Genomic DNA, 19,547 nt, shown 5'->3' with positions numbered 1-19,547 from the left:
TCAAGTCTTCTCCAGCACCATAGTTCAAAAGCATCAATTCTTAGGTGTTCACCCTTCTTTATGGTCCAATTCTCACATCTGTGCATGACTACTGGAAAAACCATACCTTTGACTATATATAACTTTGTCAGCAAAGTGATGTCTCTACTTTTTAATACACTGTCTAGGTTTGTCATAGTTTTTCTTTCAAGGGGCTTCCCTGATAGCTCAGTTGGTAAAGAATCTGCCTGCAATGCTGGAGACTCCAGTTCGATTCCTGGGTCAGGAAGATATGCTGGAGAAGGGATAGGCTACCCACTCCAATATTCTTAGGTTTCCCTTGTGGCTCAGCTGGTAAAAAAATCTGCTTGCAGTGTGAGAGACCTGGATTTGATTCCTGGGTTGGGAACATCCCCTGGAGAATGGAAAGGCTACCTACTCCAGTATTCTGGCCTGGAGAATTCCATGGACTGTATAGTCCTTAGGGTGGCAAAGATTTGGACATGACTGAGCTACTTCCACTCACTTCTTCCAAGGAGTAAGTGTCTTTTAATTTCATGGCTACTGTCACCATCCACAGTGATTTTGGAGCCCAAGCAAATAAAGTCTGTCACTGTTTCTGTTGTTTCCCCATTATTTGGCATGAAGTGATGGGGCCAGATGCCATCATCTTAGTTTTCTGAATGTTGAGTAAACCAGCCTTTTCACTCTCCTCCTTCACCTTCATCAAGAGACTCTTTAGTTCCTCTTCACTTTCTGCCATTAAAGTGGTATATCATCTGCATATCTGAGGTTATTGATATTTCCCCCAGCAACGTTGATTCCAGCTTGTGCTTCATCCAGCGTGGCATTTCTCATGATGTACTCTGCATAAAAGTTAAATAAGCACGGTGACAATATACAGCCTTGATGTATCTTTTGAACCTTTCCCAATTTTGAACCAGTTCATTGTTCCATGTCCAGTTATAACTGTTGCTTCTTGTCCTACATACAGGTTGCTCAGGAAATGGGTATGGTCCGGTGTTCCCAAATTTTTAAGAATTTCTCACAGTTTACTGTGATCTCTGCAGTCAAAGACTTTAGCGCAGTCAATAAAGCAGAAATAGATGGGTTTTTTTGGAATTCCCTTGCTTTTTTCTGTGGTCCAGTGGATGGTGACAATTTGATGTCTGGTTTCTCTGCCTTTCTAAATCCAGTTTCCACATCCGGAATATCTCTGCTCACATACTGCTGAAGCCTAGCTTGAAGGATTTTGAACATAATCTTGCTTCCATGTGAAATGAGTGCAATTGTACAGTAATTTGAACATTCTTTGTCATTGCCTTTCATTTGGATTGGAGTGAAAACTGACCTTTTCTAGTCCTGTGGCCACTGCTGAGTTTTCCAAATTTACTGGCATATTCCAAGTTTGCAGTGCTATAACAGCATCACCTTTTAGGATGTGAAATAGCTCACCTGGAATTCCATCACCTCTTCTGCTAGCTTTGTTCACAGACTGCTTCCTAAGGCCCCCTTGACTTCACACCCCAGGATGTCTGACTCTAGTTGAGTGACCAGATCATCATGATAATCCAGGTCAAGACCTTTCTTGTACAGTTCGTCTGTGTATTCTTCGCACCTCTTTTTAATCTCTTCTGCTTCTGTTAGGACCTTGCCATTTCTTTCCTTTATTGTGCCCATCTGCGTATAATTGACTGACAATATTGGTTTCATGGGTACAACATACTGATCTGATATTTTTAGAGATTATTTTCCATATAAAGTTATTATCATTTTTGGGATTAATCCTTTGTCTGTTTCCTCATTTGCTATTATTTTCTCCCAATCTGAGGGCTGTCTTTTCACCTTACTTATAGTTTCCTTTGTTGTGCAAAAGCTTTTAATTTTCATTAGGTCCCATTTGTTTATTTTTGCTTTTATTTCCAATATTCTGGGAGGTGGGTCATAGAAGATCTTGCTGTGATTTATGTCAGAGAGTGTTTTGCCTATGTTCTCCTCTAGGAGTTTTATAGTTTCTGGTCTTATATTTAGATCTTTAGTCCATTTTGAGTTTATTTTTGTGTATGGTGTTAGAAAGTGTTCTAGTTTCATTCTTACAAGTGGTTGACCAGTTTTCCCAGCACCACTTGTTAAAGAGATTGTCTTTTTTTCATTGTATATCCTTGCCTCCTTTGTCGAAGATAAGATGTCCATAGGTTCGTGGATTTATCTCTGGGCTTTCTATTTTGTTCCATTGATCTGTATTTCTGTCTTTGTGCCAGTACCATACTGTCTTGATGACTGTGGCTTTGTAGTAGAGTCTGAAGTCAGGCAGGTTAATTCCTCCAGTTCCATTCTTCTTTCTCAAGATTACTTTGGCTATTCGAGGTTTTTTGTGTTTCCATACAAATTGTGAAAGTATTTGTTCTAGTTCTGTGAAAAATACCGTTGGTAGCTTGATAGGGATTGCATTGAATCTATAGATTGCTTTGGGTAGAATAGCCATTTTGACAATATTGATTCTTCCAATCCATGAACACGGTATGTTTCTCCATCTGTTTGTGTCCTCTTTGATTTCTTTCATCAATGTTTTATAGCTTTCTGTGTATAGGTCTTTTGTTTCTTTAGGTAGATATACTCCTAAGTATTTTATTCTTTTTGTTGCAATGGTGAATGGTATTGTTTCCTTAATTTCTCTTTCTGTTTTTTCATTGTTAGTATATAGGAATGCAAGGGATTTCTGTGTGTTAATTTTATATCCTGCAACTTTACTATATTCATTGATTAGCTCTAGTAATTTTCTGGAAGAGTCTTTAGGGTTTTCTATGTAGAGGATCATGTCATCTGCAAACAGCGAGAGTTTCACTTCTTCTTTTCCTATCTGGATTCCTTTTACGTCTTTTTCTGCTCTGATTGCTGTGGCCAAAACTTCCAACACTATGTTGAACAGTAGTGGTGAGAGTGGGCATCCTTGTCTTATTCCTGATTTCAGAGGAAATGCTTTCAATTTTTCATCATTGAGGGTGATGCTTGCTGTGGGTTTGTCATATATATAAAATACACAAGCAACTTCTGAAGCTCAATTCCAGAAAAATAAATGACCCAATCAAAAAATGGGCCAAAGAACTAAACAGACATTTCTCCAAAGAAGACATACAGATGGCTAACAAACACATGAAAAGATGCTCCACATCACTCATTATCAGAGAAATGCAAATCAAAACCACAATGAGATACCACTACACGCCAGTCAGGATGGCTGCTATCCAAAAGTCTACAAGCAATAAATGCTGGAGAGAGTGTGGAGAAAAGGGAACCCTCTTACACTGTTGGTGGGAATGCAAACTAGTACAGCCACTATGGAAAACAGTGTGGAGATTTCTTAAAAAACTGGAAATAGAACTGCCATATGACCCAGCAATACCACTTCTGGGTATACACACTGAGGAATCCAGATCTGAAAGAGACACGTGCACCCCAATGTTCATCACAGCACTGTTTATAGTAGCCAGGACATGGAAGCAACATAGATGCCCATCTGCAGATGAATGGATAAGGAAGCTGTGGTACATATACACCATGGAATATTACTCAGCCGTTAAAAAGAATTCATTTGAATCAGTTCTAATGAGATGGATGAAACTGGAGCCCATTATACAGAGTGAGGTGAGCCAGAAAGATAAAGAACATTACAGTATACTAACACATGTATACGGAATTTAGAAAGATGGTAACAATGGCCCTATATGCAGGGCAGAAGAAGAGACGCAGAAGTACAGAACAGACTTTTGAACTCTGTGGGAGAAGGGGAGGGTGGGATGTTTCGAAAGAACAGCATGTATATTATCTGTGGTGAAACAGACCACCAGCCCAGGTGGGAGGCATGAGTCAAGTGCTCGGGCCTGTTGGGCTGGGAAGATCCAGAGGAATCGGGTGGAGAGGGAGGTGAGATGGGGGACCGGGATGGGGAATACGTGTAACTCTATGGCTGATTCATATCAATGTATGACAAAACCCACTGAAAAATAAAAAAATTTAAAAATTTAAATAAATAAATAAAGTTATTATCAAACATTGGCTCTATTTCCTGTGCTGTATGTTATGTGCTTGTAACTGATTTATTTTATATCTAATAGTTTATAGCTCTTAAACCCTTTCACCTGTTCTGCTTCTCCCCTCAGCCCTCTTCTCTCTAATAATCCAGTTGGCTTTTATTTCATCAAGCTAGAAATTGAACTAACCTTTTAAACTATTTTAAGACTACATGTCTTCCAATTGATATTCACACAAAGTATTTTTTGTTGTGTAGTAAAACTCTTGCATTTATTACAGGGTCTTGCATCTAGAATCATAGAAAAAATAAATCACATCAGAACCAAGTTTTCTATGTTAAAACTGTTCTGCTTATTTAAAAGAAAAAGATCTGTATACACACCCTAAAATGATTGCTGTTTCTCTAAATTTAGGAACATGGTACATATTGTGACACAGACAGACAAGTTTCATGTGAATATTGGCCTCAAATACTAACAACCAAAATTCTCTTTTTAAAAGGGGAAATTTAAATCTATTTAATAATTTTAAAGTATACTATAATAATTGCCAGATTGTCTTCCATAAATCATGAGAGATAATTGTAGCTTGAACAAATGCAGTAATAATTTAACTTATAATTTAGCAGTGATTCATTGAACCGTGAAACAGTCTCCATTAAAGAAGCTTATTTCATGCTTCTCCATGTCTTCCAGTAACACAGAAATTTTTCTTTTGTGTCAGTATGTGTTCCCTATATTTATGTTAAGTTATCCAAGAGACAAACTCTAATGTTAGAAGACAGAAAAGTAGGAGGAGTGGGAACATTGACCTGAAAGGGGACAGAGTGCCTACCTTGTAAGTTTCTATTGATTGGCAAATATTTTTAATTTGCAGTATTTTTAGAGTGAGTGAGTTTAACATATGAAATTATTCATTAAAAGTGTATTTTTTTCCTCTTCCTAATAAGCCCATCAAATGATGTTTATATTTTGTATTGATTTGTAAATCCAATTTGCATATTAAAGGCATTCACACCTGTCAAATATGAATCTGATATTTTTGCAATTTGTTGTTAGCATATTGTATTTGTGATGTTTAAATAGTCAGAAGTTTCATTTTTACATTAGAATTTTTACTTTTTGTTTATGAATTTTCCTTTTATTTAAGCTTTCATTTTTTTTTTCATTTTTTTTTTTAGTTGGAGGCTGATTACTTTACAATATTGTAGTGGTTTTTGTCATACATTAACATGAATCAGCCATGGATTTAAACTTTCAAATGATGCTACATTAAAAAATGCTATAATATTTTAATTATTTAATTTATTTCAATGGGTGATTGTGTCTATAAAATTTGTTTATTTTGAGATAATTGGTTAATTGCCTCAGAATAATGCATTGAATAATTTAAGAAATATGGCAACTAAGAATGATGCAGCACATGAGATTTATTTTAGGGATTTGACCTTAGGTAGTTGTGGAAACTGATTATTAGGTTTATGTAAGGATCTTGCGTCTGCATTTGATGCCAGGCCTAAAGTGAACCAAGCAGAAAGTTCAGAATGGAAGAGAGAGATAAAATAGCAGCACCTAAGACAAACTAGAACCCACAACAGTTAACTGGAGCTCGCTTGAATGTCTCACTACTTTGATACACCCAAGTTTGAGGAGGTTTGAGATTTGCAGGAGAAATGCATCATGTGTCATGGAGTTAATGTGCACCTAGAAATTGGGCTTCCCTGTTGGCTCAGTGGTAAAGAATCTACCTGCCAATGCAGGAGACAAGGGTTTGAACACTAGGTCAGGAAGATCCCCTGGACGAGAGCATGGCAACCCACTCCAGTACTGTTGCCTTAAGAATTCCATGGACAGAAGCCTGGCAGGCTACATATAGTTCATAGGGTCATAACAGTCGGACACAGTGAAATGACTGAGCATGCACACACACATTTTCAGTAACATTGGAAAAAGCAAGCCCCAGAGTTAAAACAGAGGGAATCAAGCAATAAAGTTATTAACTTACTTATGAGATATCTTTTCTACTGGCTTGAAAAGAGACATATACTTCCCTCAAAGTAACTGACTCATATAAGACTCTGTGAATACATAACTTTGGAGAACAGTATAGGCATAAAGGCAATTCTTTATGGTGTATGAAGTTTTAAACATAAAATTTTGTTAGTCAGCAGTAATCCCATTCAGTATGGAAAGTGAGGTTAGATATTTCCAAAACTTTTACTGGAAAACTGAACCCAAATAGAATCAACATAGCTGGAAAATGCAAATCACATGCAAGGCAATAAACAGAACCTTTAAAAAAAAATCATAGACAACATTTAAAATGGCAACCGACTCCAGCATTCTTGCCAGGGAAATCCTATGGACAGAGGAGCCTGACGGGCTATAGTCCATGGGGTCACAAAGAGTCAATTACAACTTAGCAACTAAACAGCAACAAAGCTCTGAAATCAGGGCAACTAGAACAAAGCATCTAAATAAACTATAGGCCTCATTTGCTGCTCGTGCTTGTCTCTGGTGACGTGCTTGTCCAAAATTCAATTCAATTCAGCTCAGTTCTGTTGCTCAGTTGTGTCCAACTCTTTGCGACCCCATGAACCGCAGCACGCCAGGCCTCCCTGTCCATCACCAACTCCCAGAACTTACTCAAATTCATGTCCATCGAGTTGGTGGTGCCATCCAACCATCTCATCCTCTGTTGTCCCTTTCTCCTCCCGCCTTCAATCCTTCCCAGCATCAGGGTCTTTTCAAATGAGTCAGTTCTTCGTATCAGGTGGCCAAAGTATTGGAGTTTCAGCTTCAGCATCAGTCCTTCCAATGTATATTCAGAACTGATTTCCTTTAGGTTGGTTCTCCTTGCAGTACAAGGGACTCTCAAGCGTCTTCTCCAACACCACAGTTCAAAAGCATCAGATACAGAGAAGGTGAAAGAGAAGGTCTGCCTGACACTCACTGAACTGTGGGTCTGGATACTGCTCTGATTCCAAACAGTCAGCTTATCAGTACATGGGTGAACAGTGTACATGAAGAGCAACAGCATCTGATGGCTAGCACCAGTGTGCTGAATGTGGAGGATAATGGGTGCTTTTAAAATGTACTTTCCATTACATCTGTAATCTTCTGTATATTGCTCAAATCTTTGTTATTCTAATCACTTTTCCTCTTAGTATTTCTGTGTATAGTGATACTTTGGTTTAGTAGAAGTTGATCTTAGAGCATGGGTTTGAAAATCCCCTTTATTTCAGTGTAGTTGCTCAGCAGTGTCCAACTCTTTGCAACCCCATGAACTGTGGTCTGCCAGGCTCCTCTGTCTGAGAGGATTCTCCAGGAAAGAATACTAAATGGGGTTGCCATGACCTCCTCCAGGGGATCTTCCCAACCCATGGATCAAACCCAGGTCTCCAGCATTGCAGGCAGATTCTTTACCATCTGAGCCACCAGGGAAGCCCTATTTCAGTTACAGGTCACATAATTACTCTGAAATATAGCTCACCTAGACTTTCAAGGAGTTAACTTTAACCTTTCCAGCCCCTTACCTATCATATTGAATTAATTCAAATTCCTTTACCCATCCTTTGCTTTACTTTTTTCTTTTATCCATCACCATTCAATTTTTTTTAAAATTCTTACAACAACAGTGTAACCAGTATTCTATTTTCCCTCTTATGATTACCTCCAATCCATCTGCCTGATTGATATTTTTTATTTTGTCTGTCTTCCAGTCTTTCCTATATATTCAAAAACATAACGTCTCTGAACAAAACATTGAGTAATCCTCCACTCTTTTTTTTTTGAAATGTTGTCACTTCCTAAACTGACATTTAAAATTTTCTACAAATTATATTTCATAAATCCTTAAATTCATATGCCAGTCTCCTTTTCAAAGAGCTTTCTTTGGTCTCCAGAATTTAGCATTTCAATGGAGGAAAGATAAGTGGCTCAGATATGCATCTATCATAGAAATACAAGTTTGACCAAGCAAAGCATTTCATGTGTGTATGTATGTATATAAAAGTTTCTATGTGTGTATGTGTGTATGTAATAGATGTTATCTGTGTAAGCTTTAGAAAAAATCAGAAAATCAGAAAACATATATTGCAATAAATATTTCAACAAATATGCCTTTTGTTATTCTCCTTCTGATAGACTGGCATCCCAAGATGAAGAGGGGACCCATAGATGTAAAACATCCTTTTAGACTGATAGTCACTGTTTTCAGGGATACAATGCTCATGTGTAGCATTGAGAAATTTTTGGCAATTTTGATAATATAGCAAATTACCAGAAATTAAAGATAAAAGGATTCAGGGGAAAAGATATTCCCAGTAGTAGTTGTGATGATTTTCTTTGTGTTTTAAGTCTTTAGAAATCAGGATGCTAGAAAAAATATGAAAAGCAGAGAAGTCTCAATTACCCTGACCTACATTTCCAGGTTCATTCTTAAACACTTATCCAATCTGGGTCTAGACTCCTATCAAATTGACAATTAACTGCCTTGAAAAGATCTTAAACTTTTCTTCAGGGTAGGAAACACATTGATATGATTAAGAAGTCACATCAGAGACTTACAACATATTAAAAAAAGGCAGGGCTGGGGGGAGAGCAGAAAAAAATATAGAAAAGCACTCAGTTCAGTTCAGTTGCTCAGTTGTGTCCAACTATTTGTGACCCCATAGACTGTAGCACGCGAGGCCTCCCTGTTCATCACCAACTCCCAGAGATTACTCAAACTCAAGTCCATTGAGTCAGTGATGCCATCCAACCATCTCATCCTCTGTCTTCCCCTTCTCCACCTGCCTTCAATGTTCCCAGCATCAGGGTCTTTTCAAATGAGTCAGTTCTTCCCATCAGGTGGCCAAAGTACTGGAGCTTCATCATCAGTCCTTCCATTCAGGACTGATTTCCTTTGGGCTGGATGGGTTGGATCTCCTTGCAGTCCAAGGGACTCTCAAGAGTCTTCTCCAACACCACAGTTCAAAGGCATCAATTCTTAGGTGCTCAATTTTCTTTATAGTCCAATTCTCACATCCATACATGACTAATGGAAAAATCATAGTTCTGACTAGACAAACCTTCATTGGCAAAGTAATGTCTCTGCTTTTTAAGATGCCATCTAGGTTGGTCGTAAATTTTCTTCCAAGGAGCAAGCGTCTTTTAATTTCATGGCTGCAGTCAGCATCTGCAGTGATTTTGGAGCCCCCCAAAATAAAGTCTCTCACTGTTCCCACTGTTTCCCCATCTATTTGCCACAAAGTGCCATAAGTAAAATTTTAAAAGCTGCTATTTGTGTAACTAGTAAAGAGAAATATAACAACAGATAGCACTAAATAGGTAGTAACTTTTAAATTTTCTTTTTCCTTCCCTCATTGCTCAAACTGTCAACTCGTATCAGAAAACCCAAATAAGACATATAAGGGATAAGGAAACAAAATTTCACCAAAAAGCAAGGAAAATATGAGCAATTGATCACTTAAATTATTTGGATATGTTTAAATTACTGGCTCCTGTGGTTTCAAGACTAGAATATTTTCAACTACCTCAAGCTATTAGAAAGTTATCAGCAATCATTATTTTTTATAAATGAAGAAAGTGTAGAGGAGGGCATTGAGCCTGGAAATGCCAAAGTAGAGTTTTTGTGTTCCATGAGATAAAATCATGTCTCTTTTCATAACTTTGCTTCGTATTTAACAGATACTCCTGAACATCTATTCCAGGCTCTGACCTAGAAAATGGAGATAAAAATAAGGATATGTGGGGCTGACCTAAGACAATATATTTGTAGTGAATGTAGTTTTGTGAGATTGTGTATAATAAAGTCTGAGTTCTCATACAGAGATAAGTACAATGTGCTACCCAGGAGAGAAAGTAATCAATTTTCACTGTAGGAGACACACAAATAAGACCTACATAAGAAATGGCATCATAAGACATAAGGAGATATCTGAAGGGCAGAGGAAGCAGCATTAAATGAACCCTGAATATCTATTACTTATTCTAAGAATAATGGGCATGAGTAGACAATAGGACACATGTGAAATACAGAAGGAGAAAGTGATAGAAGATAAGGTTGCTAAATTAATTTGGGATAAGATTCTATATGCCATACCAAGAAGTTTGTTTTAACCTCACGACCTTTGATATAAAGAAAAGAAGTGTTAAAATGCCATTTTTTTTCCTGGACATAGTAGCAATTTGTTGTTTTTTGTTGTTTAGTCGCTCAGTCATGTCCAGCTCTTTTGCAATGCCATGGACTGTAACCCAGCAGGCTCCTCTCTCCGTGGGATTCTCCAGGCAAGAACACTGGAGTGGGTTGCCATTGCCTACTCCAGGGGATATTTCTGACCCAGGGGTTAAACCTGGGGCTCCCGCATCTTTGTCTCCTGCATTTCATGTGGATTCTTTACAGTTGAGCCTCCAGGAAAGCCCTATAGTAGTAATAAATAAACTTATTTTGTACACCTGTCACCCATGTAAACATGGCGACATGGGCTTACAAAATGAATGTTGGAGCCATGTGGCTGGCTTTTGGTTTGGCACCTAAAAGTGGGGACAGACACACACACACAAGGACATGGGCTCAGAGCAGCTGTGCCTGTGCCGGCCAGGTGGAGGGAGGGACAGTTGAGTGGCAGGCAACCCTTGTGATTCTCTGCCAGCTGACACTCCTCAGTCCAAAGTGCCAAGGAGCCTGGAACAGCAGAAGTTACGCTGTGTGCTGGCTGAGGAGCCAGGGAAGGTTTCTGCAGGTCACTGAAGGAGTTCAGATTTCTATCCCTCAATTCAGTTCAGTTGCTCAGTCGTGTCCAACCATTTGTGACCCGGTGAATCACAGCACGCCAGGCCTCCCTGTCCATCACCAACTCCCGGAGTTTACTCAAACTCATGCCCATTGAGTCGGTGATGCCATCCAGCTATCTCATCCTCTGTCATCCCTTTCTCCTCCTGCCCCCAATCCCTCCCAGCATCAGGGTCTTTTCCAACGAGTCAACTCTTCACATCAGGTGGCCAAAGTATTGGAGTTTCACCTTCAGCATCAGTCCTTCCAATGAACACCCAGGACTGATCTCTTTTAAGATGGAATGGTTGGATCTCTTTGCAGTCCAAGGGACTCTCAAGAGTCTTCTCCAACACCACAGTCCAAAAGCATCAATTATTCGGCACTCAGCTTTCTTCACAGTCCAAATCTCACATCCATGCATGACCACTGGAAAAACCATAGCCTTGACCAGACGGACCATTGTTGGCAAAGTGATGTCTCTGCTTTTTAATATGCTGTCTAGGTTGGCCATAGCTTTCCTTCCAAGGAGTAAGGGTCTTTTAATTTCATGGCTGCAATCACCATCTGCAGTGATTTTGGAGCCCCCCCAAAAAATAAAGTCTGACACTGCTTCCACTGTTTCCCCATCTATTTTTCATGATGTGATGGAACTGGATGCCATGATCTTAGTTTTCTGAATGTTGAGCTTTAAGCCAACTTTTTCACTCTCCTCTTTCACTTTCATCAAGAGGCTTTTTAGTTCCTCTTCACTTTCTGCCATAAGGGTGGTGTCATCTGCATATCTGAGGTTATTGATATTTCTCCTGGCAATCTTGATTCCAGCTTGTACTTCTTCCAGCCCAGCATTTCTCATGATGTACTCTGCATATAAGTTAAATTATTAGGGTGACAATATACAGCCTTGATGTACTTCTTCTCCTATTTGGAACCATTTTTATCCCTAGATAGCAGTAAATCACTGCATTTTAAAAAATAGTTCAGTAATGAGTTTGTGGAAGATACTTCAGTAGTATGGGTAGAAAGGATTACTTGAGCCAAGAGCAGACAGTGTCGAGACACCAATTTAGATAACATTAGCATTTAGGTAATAGTTGTATTAAAGCAGATATTCAGCCTCTTGAAGTGAAGGTAAGAGGCACAGGAATGCCATTGGTCAGCCTGTTTAGTAGAGTTTAGTCAGAACTGGAAGGGATGTAGCCGTGGAGAACAGGTGGAGGGCAAGTCAGAAAAGGCAATGCTAGGTGAGCATAGTGCTTTTTAAATTACAGCGGGGTTTTTGCATGATATCATCCTCATGCTTTTATTATCACATTTTACATTTGCAGAGGAAATTGAGACTTAGAACATTTAAGTTATTCAAATCAAATGTCATAAATATTTCATAGGAAAACCAGAATGTGAAACTCTTCTAATTCTTTAGCATTCTTTCACTAGAATACACAAAAGAACAAAAGCAAACAAAAACATTCAAAAATGTATAAGCAAAGAAAATCAGAGAATATTTATGGTTTATGAAAAAACTACAATATTCACAGTTGTAAGTCATTTTCCTGATTTTATACTTCCTACAAGTAACCAAGAAGTGCTACGATGATATTGCATTTGCTTTTGCCAAACTATGAGACTAAAGTGGCCATTATTTTTGTAAATAAAATTTTATTTGGACTTGGCCACATCTAATTCTTTTACTTATTACCTGTGGCTTTTCTCAAGTTCTAATGACAGAGTTTCATTGCAGCAATAATTTATGCTTTGCCAAGCCTAAAATATTTACTCTCTGGGTCATTAAAGAAAAATATTATTGAACCTTAATTTTGACTGTTTACTGTACTACCTAACAATTTGTATTTTATATAACCAGTTCTTAAATATATTGAAATATAATCACATATCACTGGTTTTATATTAAAGGAGTAGAAGCTAAGAAGGGTGATAAAAGAAATAGGAAATTTCATGTTTATTTAGAAGGAGATATAAAATATTTCCAAATTTGATGATATTATTGCAGTTACTGTGATTTGTCCTCAACTTCTCTATTCCAGTGATTTGATTTTTTATATTTGGTGTAATCAAAGTTATCATTTTTGTTTTATCCATTCTGTTATTGGTGTTATATCTAAAAAGTCTTTACCATACCTAAAGTAACAAAAAATTCCTATTATCCATTTTCTGGAAGCTTTATCATATTTCTGTTTTAAATTTAGGTCTGGGACTCACACTGTGCTGTTTTTTTTTTGTTTTGCTTTGGGTTCTTTTGTTTTTTTGTTTTTTTTTTTAATATTATTTTATTAGTTGGAGGCCAATCACTTCACAACATTTCAGTGGGTTTTGTCATACATTGACATGAATCAGCCATAGAGTTACACGTATTCCCCATCCCGATCCCCCCTCCCACCTCCCTTTCCACCCGACTCCTCAGGGTCCTCCCAGTGCACCAGGCCCGAGCACTTGACTCATGCATCCCACCTGGGCTGGTGGTCTGTTTCACCATAGATAATATACATGCTGTTCTTTCAAAACATCCCACCCTCACGTTCTCCCCCAGAGTTCAAAAGTCTGTTCTGTACTTCTGTGTCTCTTTTTCTGTTTTGCATATAGGGTTATCGCTACCATCTATCTAAATTCCGTATATATGTGTTAGTATACTGTAATGTTCTTTATCTTTCTGGCTTACTTCACTCTGTATAATGGGCTCCAGTTTCATCCATCTCATTAGAACTGATTCAAATGAATTCTTTTTAACGGCTGAGTAATATTCCATGGTGTATATGTACCACAGCTTCCTTATCCATTCATCTGCTGATGGGCATCTGGGTTGCTTCCATGTCCTGGCTATTATAAACAGTGCTGTGATGAACATTGGGGTGCACGTGTCTCTTTCAGATCTGGATTCCTCAGTGTGTATGCCCAGAAGTGGTATTGCTGGGTCATATGGCAGTTCTATTTCCAGTTTTTTAAGAAATCTCCACACTGTTTTCCATAGTGGCTGTACTAGTTTGCATTCCCATCAACAGTGTTGCTTTGTTTTTAATTGTGGCTAATATGAATCAATGAGTCTGTTTCACTCTCTTTTTCACATGAATACCCAACTGTGCATTTATCATGTTTTCAAAAGTCCATCCTGCCTCCATGTGATGGTTGTTTCATTGTTCAGTTTTTATTCATGTCTAACTCTTTGCAAACCCATGGACTGCAGCATGCCAGGGTTCCCCATCCTGTCCGCTATCTCCCACAGTTTGCTCAGATTCACGTCCTTAGAGTCGATGATTCTGTCTAACCATCTCATCCTGTACCTCCTTCTTCTCCTTCTACCTTCAGTCTTTCCCAGAATCAGGGACTTTTCCAATGAATCGACTCTTTGCATCAGACGATCGAAGTATTGGAGCTTCAGCTTCAGTATCAGTCCTTTCAATGAATATTCAGGGTTGATTTCCTTTAGGATTGACTGGTTTGATCTCCTCGCAGTCCAAGTCTTCTCCAGCACCACAGTTAGAAAACATCAATTCTTCAGTGCTCAGCCTTTATCACAGATTGAATTGTGTTTCCCCAGAATTCATATGTTGAAGCCCTAATCCCCTGTGTTACTATAATTGGAGATAGTCCGTTTAAACTGTTTGTGAAACAAAATGAGATTTTAAGACTGAGGCTGTGATCCAATAGGACCTACATCCTTATAAGAAGAGAACGAGATGCCACAGACCTTTTTTCCACATTTGTACCATGCGAAGGTCATGTGAATACACAAGGCAGCCATCTGCAAACTGGAGAGCCTTCATCCAAGAGTTACCTGCTCACACCTTGATGTTAGACTTCCAACCTCCAGAACTGTGAAGAAAACACATTTCTGTTCTATGAGCCACTCAGTCTGTGATATTCTGTTATGGTAGTCCAGACAGCCTGCAATAGCATCCTTGCCAAAATTAACTGATCAGATATATGGGTTGTATTTCTACTCTGAACCATTAATATATTTGTTAATTCTTCTTTCAAAGCATAGTCAGCTGATTAACATGGCTTTATCATAATGCTTGAAATCAAGTAGTATGAGTCATCCAAATTTGTTCAGATTTTTAAGGTTATTTTTTTATTCCTGACCCTTTACTTTTTCATATAAGTTCTAGAGTCAATTCAAAATCCATTCTGGGATTTAATTACAATTGTGTTTAATCTGTAGATGAATATCAAATTTACAGCTTAACTATGTTGAGTTTTTCAATTAATGATCACAGAACATCTTTACATTTAAGTCTTTTTTAATTTCTTTCATCAGTGTTTTATAGTAAGAATACATTACATTTGATTAGTATGTATGAAAAGTGAAAGTCGCTCAAGCATTTCTGATTCTTTATGACACCATTGATTATAGCACACCAGGCTCCTCTGTCTGTGAAATTCTCCAGGCAAGAATACTGGAGTGGGTAGCCATTTCCTTCTGTAAGGGATCTTCTCAATCCAGGGATTGGACCTGGGTTTCCTGCACTGGAGGTAGATTCTTTACCATTTGAGCCACCAGGGAACTCTAATCCATACCTAATTATTTCATGTTTTTAATATACTTTAAAAAGTTGCAAATAGTATACTTTAAAAATGTAAATTTCCTATCATTCATTGAGAGTATAGAGATTTTTTAATTTGTTCTCTCTATATCAACCTGTCCTGACTGCTTTGATTATTATTATTAATTAAATATTCTACTTGTGAGTCATTGTTATTTTATTGTTTCACATTTATTTTTTTAGTCTTATTGAGATATATAATTGACGTACATCACTGTGCAGGTTTAATACATACAGCCTGATAATTGGAGTTACATGTATTTTGAAAGAATTATCACAATAGGTTCAGATAGCATTTAGCACATTATATAGATGTAATAAAAAAAAGGCAAGAAGGAAAGAAAAAGATGTCTCCTTATGATAAGAACTCTTACCACAAGGCTGATCTCTTTTTCTATGCGTTTGTTTTTTTTCTTTTTTCAATTCTACACTTGAGTGAGCTCCTGCAGTTTCTGTCTTTCTCTGTCTGACTTATTTCACTTAGGTTTAAGGCTTCGAAGTTTATCCACGTTGTCATGAATGGTAAGATTTCCTTGTTTTATGGCTGAATAATATTCATATTTAATCTTTATCTCAAAGATCCACAAAGCGTCAGACATGACTTAGTGACTAGACAGCGACAGTGTTTATCTCACAACTTCATCATCATCAAGGGACACTTAGATTGTTTCCTTGTCTTGGCTTTTATAAATAAGTCTGTGATGAACATGGGGTGCAGATATGTTTTCTAGTTAGATTTTTTTTGCTTGTTTTATTTGATGTATTCCCAAAGGTGGAATTACTGGATCACATATTAGTCTTACATTTAATTTTTTGTGGAACCTTCATACTGCCATCTGTAGTGTCTGTACGAATTGACAGTTGTACTAGCAGTACACAAGAGTTCTCCTTCTCCATATCTTCACTGGCATTTTGTAATCTCTTGTCTTTTTGATGCCACCTATTCCAACAGGTGTGAGGTGATATTTCATTGTGGTTTTAATTTGATTTTTCTAGTGACTGGTGATGTTGAGCATCTTTCCACATACATGTTGAGCTTTTGTACATTCTTTGGAAAATGTACATTCTTTGGAAAAAATGTCAGTTTAGGTCCTTTGCCCATTTTTAATTTTTTTTCTTTCAATTTTTCTCTTTTATAAAAACAACAGAATAAGGACATTGTAAAGTCTCTTGATAATATTGCACTACTAAGACATAAAACAATCTCTATTTGTCCCTACCTAACTTAATTATGCTAAAAAATGTGTTGATGTTTTGCTATATATAGTTCTGTTTCTATTCTGGACTTACAAACATAAAGAAGATTCTGATACTATAACAACTACCTAGGATGTCATTGTAACTTAAAATGTGACAGTTAATGATTGGGGTGATGAAAAGCAGAAGGGGCAAAGGAGCTACCAGAAAATGTGAACACTTGAGTCCTATAAATGAATATCAACAACTCCACAGAAGAAGAGAACAGAATTTCAAAGAATGATAGATATATCCAGTATTGCAAAATTATGGAACTGCATGGTATTTTTCTGAAATGTTAAGCTATTTATTTATGTATATGATGTGTATGCCATGTTTTGTTGGAGAGGGAACAATTAGTATGGAGAAGTAGGAAGGATCAGTGAATGGAGGGTCTTCCTTTCAATACATAGAATTTAAATGCATAAAACAGAAAAAGAAAGCAGTTATTCTGAAGGAGTATATTGAACTGGAGAGAGAATATGAAAGGGGCAGATTAATACAGTGTGCTATGCTTAATTGCTCAGTCATGTCTGACTCTATGCAACCCCGTGGGCTGTAGTCAGGCTCCTCTGTCCATGGGAATTCTCCAGGCAAGCATATTGGAATGGGTAGTGTTCCCTTCTCCAGGGGATCTTCCTGACCCAGGAATTGAATCAGGGTCTCCTGCATTGCAGGCAGATTCTTTACCAGCTGAGCTACCAGGGAAGCCCCAGATTAATATGGAGTGGTAGCTAAATGGATGTGAAAGTTAAAGGAAAAGATTGCCTATAATTATTTCAATTGGATGATAAAATGATTTCTTTCAAGTTGTATCAGTGAAATCTCTGCTATCTTGATAATAGTATAAATAAAATTTTGTAATTTTCATTTTTCACTTAATAATCAATTTTGAATTCACTGCAATTACTGTAATATCTTACATAATATTCTAGTAAGTGACTGTACTGTGTTTAGTTAATCTCTGCTTGACTGCTGAATATTTAATCTCTAGTTTTTCCTCTTAATATAAGGAAAACATGCTCTTGCTAAACATCTTCATACTTTTTCTTCATTTTCCATTTTCCTTAACTCAAGAGTGGTAAGTATTGGTATGTAAAAAGAGTTATGAATAGTTTTTGGAATCTTGAATTTCCTTATCTTCCCATAGTAAAATATAAAAATTACAGTTATCCCACAATCTCAATTTTTATCTATTTTATACCTTTTTAAATTAAAATGGCTGGCAGAAAAATTATTTTTGTTTCCTTAATGTCTATAAAGTTAAGGTCATAAAATATCACTAGTATATAAAATAATGCATAATAATTATGCATACCTATTTTATTAAAATTGTTTTTTGCACATGATTTTTTTAAGTTTGGAATTTCTGTGTTCTTAAGATATATACTGCAATTTTAGAGAAGATTGAATAGAATTTAGAGAGGTTCATCATGTAAAATTTAAACATTACATTCCTACTCCAATTCCAGGTAAATCCGTAGGGTCAAAAAACAAAAGTCTAATTATTGCTAGTGTATGCCAGCTATAGATACCCTTTGGTATTGATTTTTTTTAAGACAATATATGATATATTCAGTGTTTTGTCTTGAATGTTCAAGAGATTAAATGCTTTCGTCTTTCTTAACACAAATTAAATTTACACAGGAAAAACATGCTTGGGTATGGCTTTTTGCATATTTACCTACATCAGAGGGGTTTTTTGTTGTTTTATTATTAGAGTAAGAAAATTAATAAAACATCTTTAGCTTCTTAGGGAAATAGAGCAATAAAAATGCAAAATAATAAATATGGATGATTTTACAAGGTTGCTTTATGAAGATGAAATATTCCTGTCATACTCCCTCTAGATAAATGAAATATATCATAGTGAAATAACAATATACATCATTTTTTGTATTGGTTCCTAAATATCCATGTCAGACAAGTCTATATATTATGAGAGCTAATATGAATACATTTTAAACTCTGAAAGAGTTTAAATTAAGTGACTGGCTTCACTTAATCATAATTTTAAGGATAAACTTTAAAGAAAAATTTAAGTATCTTAAAGTAGAAAATGTCTACTAGAGGAGAATTCTGAACTATGATCTTCATGCATGAATGAAGAATGCTGAATGATTAGTAGCTCTTTAAGTTCACCTCTGTTTGAAAAAGCATTACTAAATACCAACTTTATTCAGATATGGTGTGTTTTACTAAGACACAGAAGTTAATAATTCATATCTATTGGTTAATTCTTAATGAAAAATCATGTATAGCTTATGGTTGTGTTTTAAAACATATGACGGTTATAGTTCTAAGTGTTAAGACTATCCTCAAAATTTTAAGGTTGATAATGCATGACAAAACTTTAAAGAAGATGTATTTTTTAACTGAGCATAATGAGAAGCTTCTGGGGCAAATAACTTGGCATCACAGCCGCAGATACCAAAATCAGAGACAAGTTGGAGTTAAAGAAACATCACAGCATTGAAACCAGAGAGGAGTTATTGGGAAAGTGTGCAGACTGTCATGTACCATAAACATTATAAGGATTGAATGTCCTTACAAGGCCTGGGCTAAGACGCCTACTGATCAAAAGCAAGTATAACAGAAAACAGTGGAGGCTGATTGCTTTCAGAATTAAAACTTTTGATAAAAAGCAAAAAGAAAATTCACAAGTTGAAATGTTGGGTAAACATATTGAAACACTACAAATGAACTTATGATACAGTAGGCTGAGACAAGAGAGACTGATTTAAAAAATACTATAGGCAAGTTAAACAATGATAACTATAAATTTTATGGATTCTTTAACATTACTTGGAAATTTATTTGGCTAATTGATATTTAAGCATGATTTTTAAGTAAATATATTAAAAGTAAAGAAATTTTGAAAAGTAAATAAAATTTTGGATTACATAATTTTAAATATTAAAATAAAAGGTTCAATTATTTTAATTGGCAAAAAATAAACAAGCTTTT

The sequence above is a fragment of the Muntiacus reevesi genome, chromosome 11 (assembly GCF_963930625.1).
Source record: "Muntiacus reevesi chromosome 11, mMunRee1.1, whole genome shotgun sequence".
Lineage (NCBI taxonomy): Eukaryota > Metazoa > Chordata > Mammalia > Artiodactyla > Cervidae > Muntiacus > Muntiacus reevesi.
Note: the sequence above shows the minus strand (reverse complement) of the source record.